General features: G+C 38.4%; 1 protein-coding gene across 2 annotated transcripts in view; it reads right to left on the bottom strand.

Moving 5' to 3' along the window:
- GRB14 (growth factor receptor bound protein 14) overlaps positions 1 to 19206 on the bottom strand; it is a 1680298-nt gene that overhangs the window by 777416 nt on the left and 883676 nt on the right. The gene's annotated exons all lie outside the window — the stretch shown is intronic.

Below are 19206 nucleotides of genomic sequence, written 5' to 3'. Positions count from 1 at the left end.
TATATTCCTATCTGAATTTAGAAAAGAGTTACTATGCCCTAGATATTTGCTTACTTACAGAACAACATGCAGGCATAAGTGCTGAGTGGATGTTTCCTGGTCAAAGACAAAATATAAAATGCTTAATCTCTCTCTGAGAGAGTTCTTAAATTAATAATAAACATTACTGCTGGGTTAGCTTGGATGAAATCACTGTGACCTGACTTCAGTTCCCAGGCTAAAACAGAAACTAAGAATTTTAACATCACTGTGTTAAAAATAAACATCTCTTAGATGTGCTCAGAACTGTGTAGCTGCTAGGAAGTCATAAAGCAATCAAACACTTTACGTTTTAAACCTAGTAATTACTTTTCTTTTCAGACAATAGAAAAACTTCTAGATGTAGACATTGTGTCTGCTTGCTGCATTGAAACTAACTTTTATAGCACATCATAAAGCATCTCATTTCAACTTATTTTCTTGAAGTTTTCTAAGTTAATCTTCTATGTTCCAGCAGGGTATGCTGTGGTTACATTCTTGAAGCTCAGTACATAACATACAGTTCTATACAAATCATATCAACATTCACAAATGGCATAGTACAGTTCTGCATATATCATATCAATATTCACAAATGGCATAGAATTATTTACAAAATTCCAGATAGCTGGGCTGGCAGTGTCACAGTACCAATCAGAAGGCAAACCCTTGAAAATTCACTCTTGAAGTTTTCTTGAAGAGATTTCCAAAGTGGTATCTTAAACTGTTAGCACATTTTTCAAGTATTCCCAAAATATTTTGTAGTTTTCAAGATGAGTCAATCATTTTCCTGCAAAAGTATTTAAACTAATCTATACATTATCATAACCTATTCTGAGCAGTACAGAATATTTCCCATTTCAGCTATTTGTGCTTATGTCTGTTTGTGTGTTTATGTGCTGAATAAACAGAAAGAAGGAAATCAGAGGGACAATTAGAGGTGTTTTCATTTTCAGAAATGAGACCAAAAACCAGAGACAAATGTATCCATAATGTATTAATAAGCCATTAGAACATATAGACAGTGCAAGGTTCACCAACAGTGTTGTTTCTTCACAGAACTAGAAATTATGGTGGTACACTGGTCAATAATCTTCTGCAAATCAAGTGTGATGGTTTTCCAGGTACTGACCTGAGCCTTTCCAAATTTCTTAGATTTGTTGCTGAAACCATCAACTACTTGAAAGTAATTCAAAAAGTCTTGGAAACTGATAGGTAGACAGTGAAAACAGCCTTGAACTCTCATTGGTGCAGAGGATTAAGGCTATGATCTGTTAACAAGTTTCCAATAGTCCATAGTTTGATTCTCTATGCATCCATTTGCCTATTATGTGACTGAACAAGTCACTTGAGCAGATTGTTTTCCTGGACTGAGTATGAACATAGCTTCATAGGTGATTACTAGGCTAACTGCTTAAGAAATCTTACAAGCCTGACCAATATAATCTGATTTTACCTAATTTATAGCCACTAGGGGGAGTGGATGGCATGGAATTGTGCCTATGCATTGAAAATCATACAGACTATCCCTATCCATAAGGGACATAGGCACTACCTCAGGTGTGAAATTGCAGTTCCCCATCCATTGGTCCAAATGGGACAGAGAAAGGTTTTGCTTAATGTGAATAAGACACCTGTTCCAAAGAAGGGGCAATCTCTGATACACATACCTATCTGTCCAGAATGTTTTGTTTGAGTCACTGACTAAATTTAGATCCCTAGATCGGGTGGCACTTATGCTGTTTGACTTGCAGCTGTGCAGCAGCTCCATCAGGGCTGCATTTATGAGTGCCTTGTAGGTCAGGCACAAGTCATCCCTTAATAGTCTATAGGAGACAGAGTAAAGGGATGGCGCTTTTAGTCTATCCACATTGGACATGTTGTTTACACCCTGTATTTTCTATGTGAGAAACTTCTGAGGTAGCTCCAGCTTCTGTAAGTGCCAAGCCAAGTACATACCAAATGGTGCAGTCTACTCAATTATTGGTTTAATGAGGACTGAGTGCAGTAAAAAGCAATGTCCTTGGATCTGGATGTCATACCTTCACTTATTAATAGTGACACACAGAAGAATTCCCACCCCATGGTGGACACATGGCAGTCAAAGTTCATGCTACTATTTATCTGTGTACATAAATCTCTCACCTTTGAGGCTACTCTTAGGTGGGTGCTATTGATGTTGTAATTTGCAGGGGTATTTTACATCCCAACGGTTAGGATAATGCATTTTTTCACATTTAGTTTTAGGTCATGGTTTTGGCACCTATCATTTGTCTGATCTAGACCTTTCTGAAGGATATCTATATCATCGGGAGATTCAGTGATTTCCCCCAGCTTGCATTTAGTGGCAAACTTTATCATCCAGAGGCCTTCCACATAAGCCTTAACTTCAGAGAAGTATATGCCAAACAGGAGTGATCCCAGCACTAAGCTCTGTGGTACACCACTAGTAAACGGGCTCTTGCTGGATCTGGACTGACCCATTTGAACCACACATGTCCTGTCAGTGAGACAACTGGCTATCCATCTGGTGATATAGAGATTTATGCCCAATTTGTAAATTTATTTATAATACCTGAGTGGGGAATTGTGTCAAATACCTTGGGGAGGTCAAGTTAGTCAGTATGTATTGTTTTACCCTCATCCATGGCCTTAGTCACTTTCTCAAAGAAATCTGCTAGATTCAGTAGGATGACCTGCCCTTGAAAAGCTGAATTGGGTCAGGTCCATTGTTTGGAGTTTTTCTGTGTCATTATCAGGTCCATGACTATTTTTTCCATCATGGCCTTACATATAACATTAGTCAAACTTATGGGTCTGTAATTTCCCGGGACAGTAGATGCCCCCCACCCATTCAGTAGGATGACTGTTGATGTCCTTAACTCTTATTGGGACAAAGCCATTCCAGAGGCTGTGGCTAAACAGAGATCCTAATGGGCCTGATAAGTCCTGATTTAAACTGTTTAAGAGGCAACATTTTATACTGTCAGGTCCCACTGAAGCTGTGTTTTTACCTTTAGAGAGCGCAGTGGCAACCTGTTTTTGTTGATAATTGGTAGTGGAATGTTGGAGTGCATTTCTTGGGGTAGTAGTAGGGGGGATGGGGAGGTGAAATTTGAGCTGAATTTGTCAGCCAGCACATTTTCTATATCTTCCAGCTGAGTATAAGTGATGCCATCTACAACTAATTCCTCACATTGCTGGGTGTTTTCCTTAATATTGTGGAAATAACCCAAAAATGCCTTATGGTTAGCCTTAGCACTGGAGGCTATTTGTACGGGTCTATATCACGTTGTCAAACTCTTAAAAGTTCTAACATCATATGGTTGACACCATATGATCGAACTTTTAAAAGTTTGAACGTTTCATCGGAGATCTCCATACAGTGTGGAAAGGGGAGATTTCCCTTTTCTGCACTGTAGTGCTATCTCGGAGTTGGTATATTTAAAGAGCGGGTTGCGTGTGCCCCCCATGTGGGGGGTGCAGGCGGGCTGAAACCATTCAGGTAGGTTTTTTCTTTGGTTTATATTTTTTAATTACATTTTCGAACTTTTAAAAGTTCAATCATATGGTATCGACCATATGACATTCAAACTTTTAGAAGTTTGATTATGTAATATAGTCGCATTTTTACCTCAAGGTCTGCTTTCAGGGACTTGACTGGTTCCCAGATTTGCTTGTTTGGACTAATGAGGGACTTTTACTTTGTTGCATACATTCCTCTTACATCTTGACAGGATTTTCTTTCTTTTGTTGTACAGGAGGCCTAATAGTTAGTTAAGGAGGGCCCAATAGTTAGTAGTTAAGTTTTTTTGCAAACACACACAGGGTACAGAATTGAATCAGGGGGGAGAATTAGCTAGTAAAAAAATTTCGCAAGGGCAGTTAGCCTAGTACTAATCTATGAATCTATGAATCTATGAATCTATGAAAACCTATTAATACCAGGGGTCACCAGGGTGGCTTGTTTTTGTGGTTTGACGGGTTTATTTCATTCTAGTACTGTGGTTTCTATGCAGCTGTTTGTATGTCCATGCAGGCCTTTTATGTATGCCTCTACACAGGTTGCTGTGTTTTCTGAATTTGGGGGAGCTTGGAAATTAGCTATGCCATCCCTTAAATGGAGGCAATTTACCTTACAGAAGTTCTTAACATTTTTGGGGTTAGGTGGGGTAAATAGTTTTACCTCTATTTCAAGTGAGACCACGTTGTGATCTCCTCTTACTGGTGTGGAAATCACACTGGGTGAGGGGGGCAGCACTCTCCCATATTTGTAAGTACTAGATCGAGAATTTTTGAACCCCTAGTCGGAGCCCAGCCTAATTGCTCCAGGGCATCTGAATTTACAAAGTCAAAAAATATTTGGGCTTGCATGTTAGTGGTCAAGTATGCCACCCATTTAATGGAGGAGGAGTTAAAATCCCCATAAGTAGGCTATTGGGCTGGATGGTGAGTGATTCTAGTAACTTCAGGTATGATGTAGCAGTTTTCTGGTTTGTGTTGGGGGACCTCTAGCTATCAAGAATATGGTAATGGATTTTTCCCATAGTTAGTTGGACAGGGAGCCATGTTGTTTGACCAGCATTGGGGTGTGCTTATCCTTTATGTAGATAAATACGCTTCTGACTTTTGCTCAATCATCTTCAGTGGGTGGTCAGAATGTATGGAAGGTGTTATTGCCATGCATTGCAAGAGTGCTTTCTGTACCTTTGAACCATGTTTCAGTAACTGCTCAGCTGTCAGCATTTTCCAGACAATAAGATGCAAAAATATACTTTTTTAAATAAGCACAAAGAAAGGCAAATAAATAATTCAAGATATAAACAGTGTAGAAAGAGAGGAGCTTATCAAGCTCCATTTACAGTAAGGGTGGGCAGCTTAAAATCACCAGCAAGGATTCGCAAACAGTGTGCTTGTAGTTTTTGCAGGCCTTGAATCTTATCAGGAAAGACAAAGACACAGGTATTCTCTGTGTATTTAAATATCACCAAAGAAACAAATTAACCAATGAAAGCAAAAAAAAAAAAAAATGTGAAATGTTCAGCCTAGGTAATTTAAATGTCTGTCAGTCATACAAAACAAAAACACCAGGCCAAGCAGATTTCTTAAAACAGAAAACAAAATGGAGCAGATAAAACAGAAAGCAACTCTGTCGGTTTAAGAAACTCACAGACAAGTTTCATGTTGATAAATGTTCCACCTTTGTTAACAAATAAATATGGCCATTATTTCAAAGATATTTTAGAAATATATAATGCAGCAAATGCTGCATATATTTTTCCTAGACTGTTTCTAGGCTAACGAACTTTGAGTGGGGGCAGCCTTTCTAAGCCTAGCCAAGTATTCCTGAAAGAATAAAGATGTCCTGTATCCAAATAGAATATTAATGTCCAGGCATTTATGGGTGCCTAGCCTGGTGTAAATTTCTTTTTCCACATCCACTTGTCTAGGATGTGCTTAAACTGGGTAATGGATGAACTCAGCTTCACATGCATGAGAAGCCTGTTCCATAGGAAGGGCAGTCTGTGGGACACATATCTGTCTCTCCAGCAAGTTCTGTTTAAGTCACATGCCAAATTCAGGTCCCTAGACCTTTTATTTTGTGTACTCTTTGACTTACAAATATGTAGAAGATCCTTAAGTGTGGGGTTGTGGATACCAGGTATAGATCACCCCTCAGCAATCTATAGGAGACTGAGTAGAGGGAAAGGGCTTTAAGGTGCTCTGCATAGGGCAGGTTTGTTACGCTTTGTATTTTTTTTTTGTAAGGAACCTTTGAAGTCACTCTAGTTGCTGCAAATGCCTGGTCAGGTACATACCAAAGGGAGCATTGTACTCTATGATTTGTCTGATAAGGGCAGAGTACTATAGATAATGACCCCTTTGGATGTAGATACCATGCCCTTACTTACCTTCTGCAACATAAATGAATTTCCTCATCACTGTGACCATGTGGTGGTTGAAGGTAAGGCTGCTGTCTATGTGACTACCCAGATCCCTGAACACTGGGTTGACTCTAAGGGGTGTATTATCAACATGGTAATTAATCGGGATGGCTCACTTCCAAAACGATACAATTATGCATTTATTTGCACTGAGTTTAAGACCATGGCTTTGGCACCATTTGTTAGTCAGAGATAGACCTTTTTGAAGTATACTAGTGTCTGCAGGGGAGTCAATCATAACCCCCAGCTTGCAATCATCTGCAAATTAGTCAGCCATAAACCTTCAACATTTGTCTCCATTTCAGAGAAATTGATGACAAAAAGGAGTAGGCCCAATACCGAGACCTGGGGGACTCCAATAGTGACTGGCGTCTTGGTGGAGGTGGCCTCACATATTTTGACCTACTGGATCCTATCAATGAGCCATTTGGCTATCCAGTGAGTGATAAAAGGATTTATACCTAAACTAGTGAGCTTGTCTGTAATGCCTGCATAGGGTATTGTAGCAAACGTTTTGGCAAGGTCAAGGTAAACTATGTACACAGTCTTACCTTCATTCAATGCTTTGATGACCCTCTCAAAAAAGTCCACCAGGTTCAATAAGCATGACCTTCCTTTAACAAAGGCAAACTGTAATGGGTCCAGGGTTTGCAGGTTACCTATGTCCTCATTTATCATGTCCATGATGATTTCCATGGCCTTACATATGAGGCTGGAATGACTTATAGGCCTGTAGTTACCTGGATCAGTGGTTGGAACTCCTTTGTGCTGAGGAATGACTGTAGCCATTTTCTATTTCTTGGGCACAAAAACTGACTGAAGGCTCCAATTAAAGGTGATTCAGTTGGACAAGAAATGCCATGTTTCATGCTATTTATTAAACATCCCGTGTTGATATCGTGACCCATTGATGCAGTGTTTTTAGCCTTGGAAAGTACATTGATGACCTATTCCCTAGTAATGGTTGCAGGGATTATATTATGTGGTACTTCCTTTGGAATATTTGGGAGGGAGTGTGGGGGTGTGAATTTGAGCTGAACCTATCAGCCAAAAGGTTGGCAATGGCCTCTGGTTCAGTGTGGGTGATGGCATTTACAATAAGTTCTGCACATTGCTGTGTATTTCCTCTGAGGTTGCAGACATAGCTGTAGAAAGCTTTGTGGTTGTCCTTTGCTGAGAATCTATTTTTTCTTCAAATTTGAAGTATTAATTAACCCTCTTAGCTGCCTGTTTAGATTGGCTGGTGGAGGGATTTTAGTATATATGGCTTTGTTCCACCTACACTTGGTGAAGATTTTTTTTTTCTTTTGTTGTATAACCGATTGATATTGTGATTCCACCAGGGTGGCTTGTCATTTGAGTTTGTTTTTCTCTTAATATGAGTGGGCACAACTCACTCTATTCAGCTACCAATATGGCTGTACAGAGATTTTGTAAATAGGTCATTGTATTCCATGGTGTTTACTGGGTTTGGAGGTGCCTGAAACTTAGCCAAGATGTTGCTTAGTAAAGAGTGGTTAGTCTTGGAATAGTTCCTAAAGGTTTTTGGTTCACTGGATTCCCAGATTTAATTTTTATTTCAAGTAATATTGCATTATTGCAGATCTGATGAGTGAAGATATTACATTGGGTGCGGAACATTACACCCCCCAATGTTTGTGAGTACAAGGTCAAGGATGTTTGTACCCTGGTAGAAGAATGGACCAACTGTTCTGGGATGTTGGTATTAACAAAGTTTAGGAATTGTTGGGCTTGAGCAATAAAAGTGGTGTATGATTCCCAATCTATAGAGGAGTAGTTGAGATCCCCCAAGAATATTGTATTGGGTTCAATAGTGAGGGCCTCTAGTACACTGAGATAGGTAGCATGAGTTTCCAGGGACAAGGAGGGGAAACTATATATTGCAAGGATATAGTATGACACCCTGTTTATGGTGAGGTGCATATGTTTGCATTCCAGTGGGTCAGACACTTTAATTAGTCTTGATGTGAGACTGGTCTTAATATAGACTGATACTCCTACACCTTTTGTTCCCTCCTGTGCAGTAGTTGGTCTAAAGGTGTGAAAGGCGTTATAACCTTGCATTGCTGGGGTTCTCTTGCCAACTTTATACCATGTGTCTGTTTCTACACAGATGTCTACACTCTCCAGGGAGAGGAAGGATTGCAGGGAATGGAGTTTCCTGTTAAGATATCTAGCATTGAGCAGTACCACCTTCAGATATTCTTTCATAGGTTCAGTTAAGTCTGTATGTTTATCAGTTTGCCATTGACTAAAGAAGGGACTATACAGGTGGAAAAGGTATTTGCAATATCTGAAAGCCTAGTGGTGATAAATGCAGACCATCCCTGGCAAAGCAAAGTGGTCTATTAATCATGTCTTCCCAAGCCATCAAATATTGTAGCCCCCTGGACTGACACCAGTAGCTAAGGCAATTGTTAAAATCAATCATTTTGTGTTGGTAACTTGGCATTACCCTTGGAGAAGGTAGTATGCTGCTCAGTGATAGGCTCCTTCCTGCCTGAGACACACAATTGGTGAGTGCGATCATGTATGCCTTCATATAGTCCAGGGAGGTGCATCTCAGGTCATTAACACCCACATGGACATTCACAGAATCATACTGGTACCTGTGGTCCAAGAACCTGAGTGCCTGTGTGACGTGATGGATCCTAGCACCTGAAAGGCAGCTAATCGTGACTCTATTCTTACTCAGTCTAGTGAAGGGGACATTGGTGTGCCTCACTATAGACTCCTCAATGACCAGGAAATGTGGCTGTGTGCTGGTTTGCTTTGAGGGCTTAGCAGTGGCGGCATTGGATACAGTGTTAGTATGTGTAACTGTGGGTGGTGTTTTAATGGAGTGTTTATGTGACGGCTGAGGACCCTTTCTTTGATAGTGCTGTGCAGGAGGTCTTAATGCTTTAGGAAGGTTACCTGTAAGTGCATCAGCATAAGTAGTTTTATGTGTAGGGTCTTTACCCTGGGCAGTAGGACACCCTCTATATAATTAGTTTTGGTTGCATGAGATAGTTTTTGCCTCCAGCATTAAAGCATATTTACACCTCTCACATACAATATATGTTTTATTAAGCAAAAGTGGGTTGCAAGTGTACATGAGGCTATTGCTACAATGCCTCAGTCAGAATAGCCATCTCAACCAGACTGGCCATAGTGAGAGTCAGGAAGTGCATTTCCATGGCCACTGGTCTACTAGGGAGGAGTGAGGAAAACTTAAATATTGAACAAATCAGTAAGACATGCAGCTTTATGAGCAGCGCTCTGCTATGAGCAAACTAGATGCTCTAGTAGTTAAAAAATCAGTCTAGACACTAATGCCACAAGAGTGCTGACCACAGACCAGAACAAAAGCACTTAGAATAACAGGCACAATAATCCTTCACCAGCAATTCCCAGCTCAGAAGGGTGGAAGCTACACTCTCCTGCCACAAGAGGTAGACCACAAACCTTTCTATTGTAAGATAACCAGTTTGAAGCCCAAGTGCTTAAATCAAAACTAAGAGGTTTAGAATAACAGTTACAGTGTAATCAGGCTACAAACAAGCTGTAATAAATACAGCAGATTAAATGCAACTAAACACTTTAAGAACAAGCAGAAAAAAAACAAAATAAAGTAATAAAGTAGGTAGAAGCACAGATACAGTAAAAGCAGCTGAATAAAGTGCATTTTTAGTAAACTGGAAGAGAGGAAGCAGAAGGTAATTCAAGTTTAAGACACTAAGGGGGTGGGCCTTCCCAGCTGATGTCTCTGTACTCAGTTGAATGAACAGATGAGACAAGACTAGGAGGAGTGTCCAAAATCAGATTAATAGTAGGGACAGGCAACTCAAAGCCACCAAGTTTAAGTGTACTACAACAACAATAGGTTGGTGGACGGGAAAACCAAATGCAGAGATCAGCAATAGGTAGAGAACAGCAAGTCAAACATGCAGTCCAGCTAGATAAAGATGCTGCCAAATATTTCTAGTTAAATGAGGAATGCTATTTCTCAGCTCCTCCCAATAATTAGCTGGATGTTATTCACTGTCTGCAAAGGATTTCCTTTCTAACGTTTCAGATTGACCCTAGCCAAGGCCTCTTAAAACTCCAGAAGAACAAAATTAAAGTAACCAAACCTTAAATGAATAACTTCAAAATCAAATGCAGACATAGACCAACAATAACACAAGCAGAGAACAGCAAGTTTTGCTGTTTGGTTTATTAAATGCTTTTAGAAAAGTCAGTAACAGATAGTTAGGTTGAAGTCTTGATGAGTTCAAGGTAGTGTACGGTTAATTAATCAATGTCCAAACACAGAGACATCACTGAGGGAAAAGTGTGACCAAATTTCAGCTCAGATCCCATAAGGCTATGCAGGAGGATTCCACAATGTGTTCTACTGACCTGATTTGGTTTACTGTCTATACAGATACCACATGGGAGATATTCAGAAACATAGTATTGATCCAAAAGGCATATAGCATATGTTTTTCTTTCTCAAAACAACTTAATTGCAGACTTACCAAATTGCCATCCATTAGAAATAGAATGCCTTGAATAAATTACAACAAAATACAATTGAAATGAAGCTGCTAATGTATAAAAACAAAAACAATGTTAATTGATCGCCACTTCTCTAGATAAGATCACGCTAATGGTGTGTTAGAAGTTGTGACATCCACGGAGACTCAGTGCATCATACTAACCCAAAATATCTTGTGACTTGTGCTTGGTGCTTAAAACCTATAAAACATTAGGCCTGGTCCAGAGGCTTTAAAATTGTCCCACACCAGAGTGTAAGTTGACATTTTCCAGAGCTGTAGGACTGCCACAACTGTTCCACCATAGAGCAATTGTCACTTTATTCTCACTTAGCAGGCCTATTGCCCTAACACCATGAATTAAGCACTGTTAGCTGTGATTCAACACACACACAGCTGTACACCCTTTAACAGCTCAGTACCCAAGTTGTCACATTGTGGACATGCAGAATACAGTTCATGATCTGCAATGTGGTAAGTCTGTCTGATATTTATTTTTTTAGTCATTTTCATGAAATGTGTACAAAAAGGTTGCAGATAAAGTGAAGTGCTGTGTGTGAATTCACTTCAACAACACCTTAAAACATTCCCATTGTCAATCAGTGTGTGTGTGTGTATGTGTGTGTGTGTGTGTGTGTGTGTGTATGTGTGCATGCACAAGCGTGCGCAAACATGCTGTGTGCACATTTGTTTTTGTTTATTAATTTAATGCAGTATACTTTTTATCTTTCTCAGGCATAGTATTCTACTGCTGGAATCATGTTGTTTACTACAATTTTTGCTATACATTGTTTCTTTAGTCTTAGATAATCCGCAACAAAAACTAACAATTTTTTTTTCACTCACTTGCCCACTACATTTCAGAGTGTGGAAATAATGGTGGTGGTAGATGATGAAAAAAAAATGAAAATGCTCTAGGGGAAGATGGAGTACAAATGAGTACATCGATTTTATTTGCATTCAAAAATATTTCTCTTCTAAGAACCTTTTTTACTAATATCTTGATATCAGAAGACAGACAGCTTATCTACCACTTCTATAGATGTAAAAGAGAGCTTTGCAGCTATCTGCAAATTGCTATGTCACCTCTAAGATGATCTGTGAACTGACAGCAAGATTAAAACCATGAGCTCATTTATCATCTGTGTAGGTTATGAGCTTTTCTATTTGCCTTTTTTACCAAAGCATGATGACATGCCTAAAACTTAAGTGAATTTTCAATATTTTGTTAGCTGGGAGTATCCATATACTTGTTGTGATATGTCCAGATGGCAGCATCTAACTCAGAAAAGGACTTTCTGATCTGAATATGAAAAATCATTTTATGAAGTGAAAAATAACACACATACATAAATAAATAAACTCATTAATAATGGTCCTGACAAATGGCCCTACCTTACACGTCACATTCTGTAGATGTTATAAAAGGTAGGTTTTCAGACAAAATACATTTAATATTTTTAGAATTATAAGGCTTGCTAACATTTAACACAAGTTCATAACTCTGGTCAGTTTCCACATGCTTGCCCAAATACTCCTTATAGCTATTTATAATTTCTTTAAAAAAACAGAGTTTATCATTTCATCATGATGGTTTTACTAATTTCAAATTCTTGAATGGGATACAAAGGTTTATGGGTGGTACTACAGTGCTATAATACATGATGCAATAGTTTATGAGAGGTAGTAGAGTGCTATAATACATGATGCAATGGTTTATGGGAAGTATTACAGTGCTATAATACATGATGCAATGGTTTATCGGAGGTAGTATAGTACTATAATACATGATGCAGTGGTTTATGGGAGCTAGTATAGTGCAGTTATACATCATGCAATGGTCTATGAGAGGTAGTATAGTGCCTATAATACATGATGCAATGGTTTATGGGAGGTGCCACAGTGCAATAATGCAATGGTTTATGGGAGGTAGTATAGTTATATAATACATGATGCAATGGTTTATGGGATGGTACCACAGTGTTACACTACATGATGCAATGGTTTATGGAAGGTAGTACAGTGCTATAATACATGATGCAGTGGTTTATAAGAGGTATCATAGTGCTATAATACATGATGTAATAATTTATGGGAGGTAGCAAAGTGCTATAATACATGATGCAAAGGTTTATGGGAGGTATTACAGTGCTATAATACAAGATAAAATGGATTATGGAAGGTAGTGCAGTGCTATAATACATGAGGCAATGGTTTATGGGAGGTAGCACTGTGCTATAATACATGATGCAATGGTTTATGGGAGGTAGAACAGTGTTATAATACATGATGCGATGGTTTATGGGAGGTAGCACTGTGCTATAATACATGATGCAAATTTATAGGTGGTAGCAAAGTGCTATAATACATGATGCAATGGCTTATGGGAGGTATTACAGTGCTATAATACAACACAAAATGGTTTATGGAAGGTACCACAGTGCTATAAAACATGCTGGAATGGTTTATCGGAGGTAGCACTGTGCTATAATACATGATGCAATAGTTTATGGGAGGTATTACAGTGCCATAATACATGATGCAATGGTTTATGGGAGGTTGTATAGTGCTACTATACATGATGCAATGGTTTATGGGAGGTAGTATAGTGCTATAATACATGATTCAATGGTTTATGGGAGGTGCCACAGTGCTATAATACATGATGCAATGATTTATAGGAAGTAGCACTGTGCTATTTTACATGATGCAATGGTTTATTGGAGGTAGCACTGTGCTATAATACATGATGCAATGGTTTATGGAAGGCAGTACAGTGCTATAAAACATGATGCAATGGTTTAAGGGAGGTAGCACTCTACTATAATACATGATGTAATAATTTATGGGTGGTAGTATAGTGCTATAATACATGATGTGATGGTTTATGGGAGGTAGTACAGTGCTATAATACATGATGCAATGGTTTATGGGAGGTATTATAGTGCTATAATACATGATGCAATGGTTTATGTAAGGTAGCACATTGCTATAATACATGATGCAGAGGTTTCTCTGAGGTAGCACAGTGCTATTATACATGATGCAATGGTTAATGGGAGGTCACGCTGTGCTATAATACATGATGTAGTGGTTTATGGGAGGTACCACAGTGCTATAATAAATGATGCAATGGTTTATGGGAGTTAGTACAGTGCTATAATAAATGATGCAATGGTTTATGGGAGGCAGTACTGTGCTATAATACATGATGCAATGGTTTATGGGAGATAGTATTGTGCTATAATACTTGATGTGATGGTTTATGGGAGGTAGTACATTGCTATAATACATGAGGCAGTGGTTTATCGGAGGAAGCACAGTGCTATTATACATGATGCAATGGTTAATGGGAGGTAGCTCTGTGCTATAATACATGATGCAGTTGTTTATGGGAGGTACCACAGTGCTATAATAAATGATGAAATGGTTTATGGGAGGTAGTACTGTGCTATAATACATGATGCATTGGTTTATGGGAGATAGTATCGTGCTATAATACATGATGCAATGGTTTATGGGAGGTAGCACTGTGGAATAATACATGATGCAATTGTTTATGGGAGGTAGCAATGTGCTATAATACATGATGCAATGGTTTATGGAAGGTAGTATAGTGCTATAATACATAATGCAGTGGTTTATGGGAGGTACCACAGTGCCATAAAACATGATGTAATGGATTATCAGAGGTAGCACTGTGCTATAATACATGATGCAATGGTTTATGGGCGGTAGTACAGTGCTATAATACATGATGCAATGGTGTATGGGAGGTAGTATAGTGCAATAATACATGATGCAAGGGTTTATGGGAGCTAGTATAGTGCTAATATACATGATGCAATGGTTTATTGGAGGTAGTATAGTGCTATAATACATGATACAGTTGTTTATGGGATGTGCCACAATGCTATAATACATGATGTAATTTAAGGGAGGTAGCACAGTGCTATAATATATGGTGCAGTGGTTTATGGTAGGTAGCACTGTGCTATCATAAATGATGCAGTGGTTTATGGTAGGTACCACAGTGCTATTATACATGATGCAATGGTTAGTGGGAATCAGCACTGTGCTATAATACATGATGCAATAATTTATCGAAGGTAGTACAGTGGTATAATACATGGTGCAATGGATTTTTGGAGACAGTACAGTGCTATATTACATGATGCAATGGTTTATGGCAGGTATTACAGTGCTATAATAAATGATGCAATAGTTTATGGGGGGTAGTACAGTGCTATAATACATGATGCAATGGTTTATGGAAGGCAGTACAGTGCTATAAAACATGATGCAATGGTTTAAGGGAGGTAGCACTCTGCTATAATACATGATGCAACGGTTTATGGGAGGTAGTACAGTGCTATAATACATGATGCAATGGTTTATGGAAGGTAGTACAGTGCTATAAAACATGACGCAATGGTTTATTGGAGGTAGCACTGTGCTATAATACATGATGCAATGGTTTATAGGAAGTAGCACTGTGCTATAATACATGATGCAATAGTTTATTGGAGGTAGCACTGTGCTATAATGTTATAATGTGTGATGTATTAACTTATGGGAGGTAGTATAGTGCTATAATACATGATGCAATGGTTCATGGGAGATGTCACTGTGCTATATTGCATGATGCAGTGGTTTATGGGAGGTAGCACTGTGCTATAATACATGATGCAATGGTATAAGGGAGGTAGCACAGTGCTATAATACATGATGCAATGGTTTATGGAAGGTAGTACAGTGCTATAATACATAATGCAGTGGTTTATAAGAGGTAGCATAGTGCTATAATATATGATGTAATAATTTATGGGAGGTAGCAAAGTGCTATAATACATGATGCAACGGTTTATGGGAGGTAGCTCTGTGCTATAATACATGATGCAGTGGTTTATGGGAGGTACCACAGTGCTATAATAAATGATGCAATGGTTTATTGGAGGTAGTATAGTGCTATAATACATGATACAATGGTTTATGGGATGTGCCACAGTACTATAATACATGATGTAATTTAAGGGAGGTAGCACAGTGCTATAATACATGATGCAGTGGTTTATGGTAGGTAGCACTGTGCTATCATACATGATGCAGTGGTTTATGGTAAGTACCACAGTGCTATTATACATGATGCAATGGTTAATGGGAGGTCGCTCTGTGCTATAATACATGATGTAGTGGTTTATGGGAGGTACCACAGTGCTATAATAAATGATGAAATGGTTTATGGGAGGTAGTACATTGCTATAATACATGATGCAGTGGTTTATCGGAGGAAGCACAGTGCTATTATACATGATGCAATGGTTAATGGGAGGTAGCTCTGTGCTATAATACATGATGCAGTGGTTTATGGGAGGTACCACAGTGCTATAATAAATGATGAAATGGTTTATGGGAGGTAGTACTGTGCTATAATACATGATGCATTGGTTTATGGGAGATAGTATTGTGCTATAATACATGATGCAATGGTTTATAGAAGGTAGTACAGTGCTATAAAACATGATACAATGGTTTATGGGATGTAGCACTATGGAATAATACATGATGCAATTGTTTATGGGAGGTAGCAATGTGCTCTAAGACATGATGCAATGGTTTATGGAAGGTAGTATAGTGCTATAATACATAATGCAGTGGTTTATGGGAGGTACCACAGTGCCATAAAACATGATGTAATGGATTATCAGAGGTAGCACTGTGCTATAATACATGATGCAATGGTTTATGGGCGGTAGTACAGTGCTATAATACATGATGCAATAGTTTATGGGAGGTAATACAGTGCCATAATACATGATGCAATGGTGTATGGGAGGTAGCATAGTGCAATAATACATGATGCAAGAGTTTATGGGAGCTAGTATAGTGCTAATATACATGATGCAATGGTTTATTGGAGGTAGTATAGTGCTATAATACATGATACAGTGGTTTATGGGATGTGCCACAATGCTATAATACATGATGTAATTTAAGGGAGGTAGCACAGTGCTATAATACATGGTGCAGTGGTTTATGGTAGGTAGCACTGTGCTATCATACATGATGCAGTGGTTTATGGTAGGTACCACAGTGCTATTATACATGATGCAATGGTTAGTGGGAAGTAGCACTGTGCTATAATACACGATGCAATAATTTATGGAAGGTAGTACAGTGGTATAATACATGGTGCAATTGGTTTTTGGAACCGTACAGTGCTATAATACATGATGCAATGGTTTATGGGAGGTATTACAGTGCTATAATAAATGATGCAATAGTTTATGGGGGGTAGTACAGTGCTATAATACATGATGCAATGGTTTATGGAAGGCAGTGCAGTGCTATAAAACATGATGCAAAGGGAGGTAGTACAGTGCTATAATACATGATGCAATGGTTTATGGAAGGTAGTACAGTGCTATAAAACATGTTGCAATGGTTTATTGGAGGTAGCACTGTGCTATAATACATGATGCAATGGTTTATAGGAAGTAGCACTGTGCTATAATACATGATGCAATAGTTTACTGGAGGTAGCACTGTGCTATAATGTTATAATGTGTGATGTATTAACTTATGGGAGGTAGTATAGTGCTATAATACATGATGCAATGGTTTATGGGAGATGTCACAGTGCTATATTGCATGATGCAATGGTTAGTGGGAAGTAGCACTGTGCTATAATACATGATGCAATAATTTATGGAAGGTAGTACAGTGGTATAATACATGGTGCAATTGGTTTTTGGAACCGTACAGTGCTATAATACATGATGCAATGGTTTATGGGAGGTATTACAGTGCTATAATACATGATGCAATGGTTTATGAAAGGTAGTACAGTGCTATAAAACATGTTGCAATGGTTTATTGGAGGTAGCACTGTGCTATAATACATGATGCAATGGTTTATAGGAAGTAGCACTGTGCTATAATACATGATGCAATAGTTTACTGGAGGTAGCACTGTGCTATAATGTTATAATGTGTGATGTATTAACTTATGGGAGGTAGTATTGTGCTATAATACATGATGCAATGGTTTATGGGAGATGTCACAGTGCTATATTGCATGAGGCAATGGTTTATGGGAGGTAGCACTGTGCTATAATACATGATGCAATGGTATAAGGGAGGTAGTACAGTGCTATAATACATGATGCAATGGTTTATGGAAGGTAGTACAGTGCTATAATACATAATGCAGTGGTTTATAAGAGGTAGCATAGTGCTATAATATATGATGTAATAATTTATGGGAGGTAGCAAAGTGCTATAATACATGATGCAACGTGTTATGGGAGGTAGCTCTGTGTTATAATACATGATGCAGTGGTTTATGGGAGGTACCACAGTGCTATAATAAATGATGAAATGGTTAATGGAGGTAGTATAGTGCTATAATACATGATATAATGGTTTGTGGGATGTGCCACAGTATTATAATACATGATGTAATTTAAGGGAGGTAGCACAGTGCTATAATGCATGATGCAGTGGTTTATGGTAGGTAGCACTGTGCTATCATACATGATGCAGTGGTTTATGGTAGGTACCACAGTGCTATTATACATGATGCAATGATTAATGGGAGGTAGCACTGTGCCATAATACATGATGCAATAATTTATGGAAGGTAGTACAGTGGTATAATACATGGTGCAATGGATTTTGGGAGACAGTACAGTGCTATAATACAATGCAATGGTTTATGGGAGGTATTACAGTGCTATAATAAATGATGCAATAGTTTATGGGGGCGGTACTGCAGTGCTATAATACATGATGCAATGGTTTATGGAAGGTAGTACAGTGCTATAATACATGATGCAATGGATTATGGGAGGTATCACAGTGCTACAGTACATGGTGCAATGGTTTATGGAAGGAAGTACAGTGCTATAATACATAATGCAGTGGTTTATAAGAGGTAGCATAGTGCTATAATACATGATGTAATAATTTATGGTAGGTAGCAAAGTGCTATAATAAATGATGCAACGGTTTATGGGAGGAAGCTCTGTGCTATAATACATGATGCAGTGGTTTATGGGAGGTACCACAGTGCTATAATAAATGATGCAATGGATTATGGGAGGTAGTACTTTGCTATAATACATGATACAATGGTTTATGGGAGGTAGCACTGTGGAATAATACATGATGCAATGGTTTATGGAAGGTAGTATAGTGCTATAATACATGATGCACTGGTTTATGGGAGGTACCACAGTGCCATAAAACATGATGTAATGGATTATCAGAGGTAGCACTGTGCTATAATACATGATGCATTGGTTTATGGGTGATAGTACAGTGCCATAATACATGATGCAATTGTGTATGGGAGGTAGTATAGTGCAATAATACTTGATGCAAGGGTTTATGGGAGCTAGTATAGTGCTAATATACATGATTCAATGGTTTATTGGAGGAAGTATAGTGCTATAATACATGATACAGTGGTTTATGGGATGTGCCACAATGCTATAATATATGATGTAATTTAAGGGAGGTAGCACAGTGCTATAATACATGGTGCAGTGGTTTATGGTAGGTAGCACTGTGCTATCATACATCATGCAGTGGTTTATGGTAGGTACCACAGTGCTATTATACATGATGCAATGGTTAGTGGGAAGTAGCACTGTGCTATAATACATGATGCAATAATTTATGGAAGGTAGTACAGTGGT

The sequence above is a fragment of the Protopterus annectens genome, chromosome 6.part0, assembly GCF_019279795.1.
Source record: "Protopterus annectens isolate FY-2018-M chromosome 6.part0, PAN1.0, whole genome shotgun sequence".
In the NCBI taxonomy this organism is placed as follows: domain Eukaryota; kingdom Metazoa; phylum Chordata; order Ceratodontiformes; family Protopteridae; genus Protopterus; species Protopterus annectens.
This window is presented reverse-complemented; position numbering and strand designations above follow the sequence as displayed.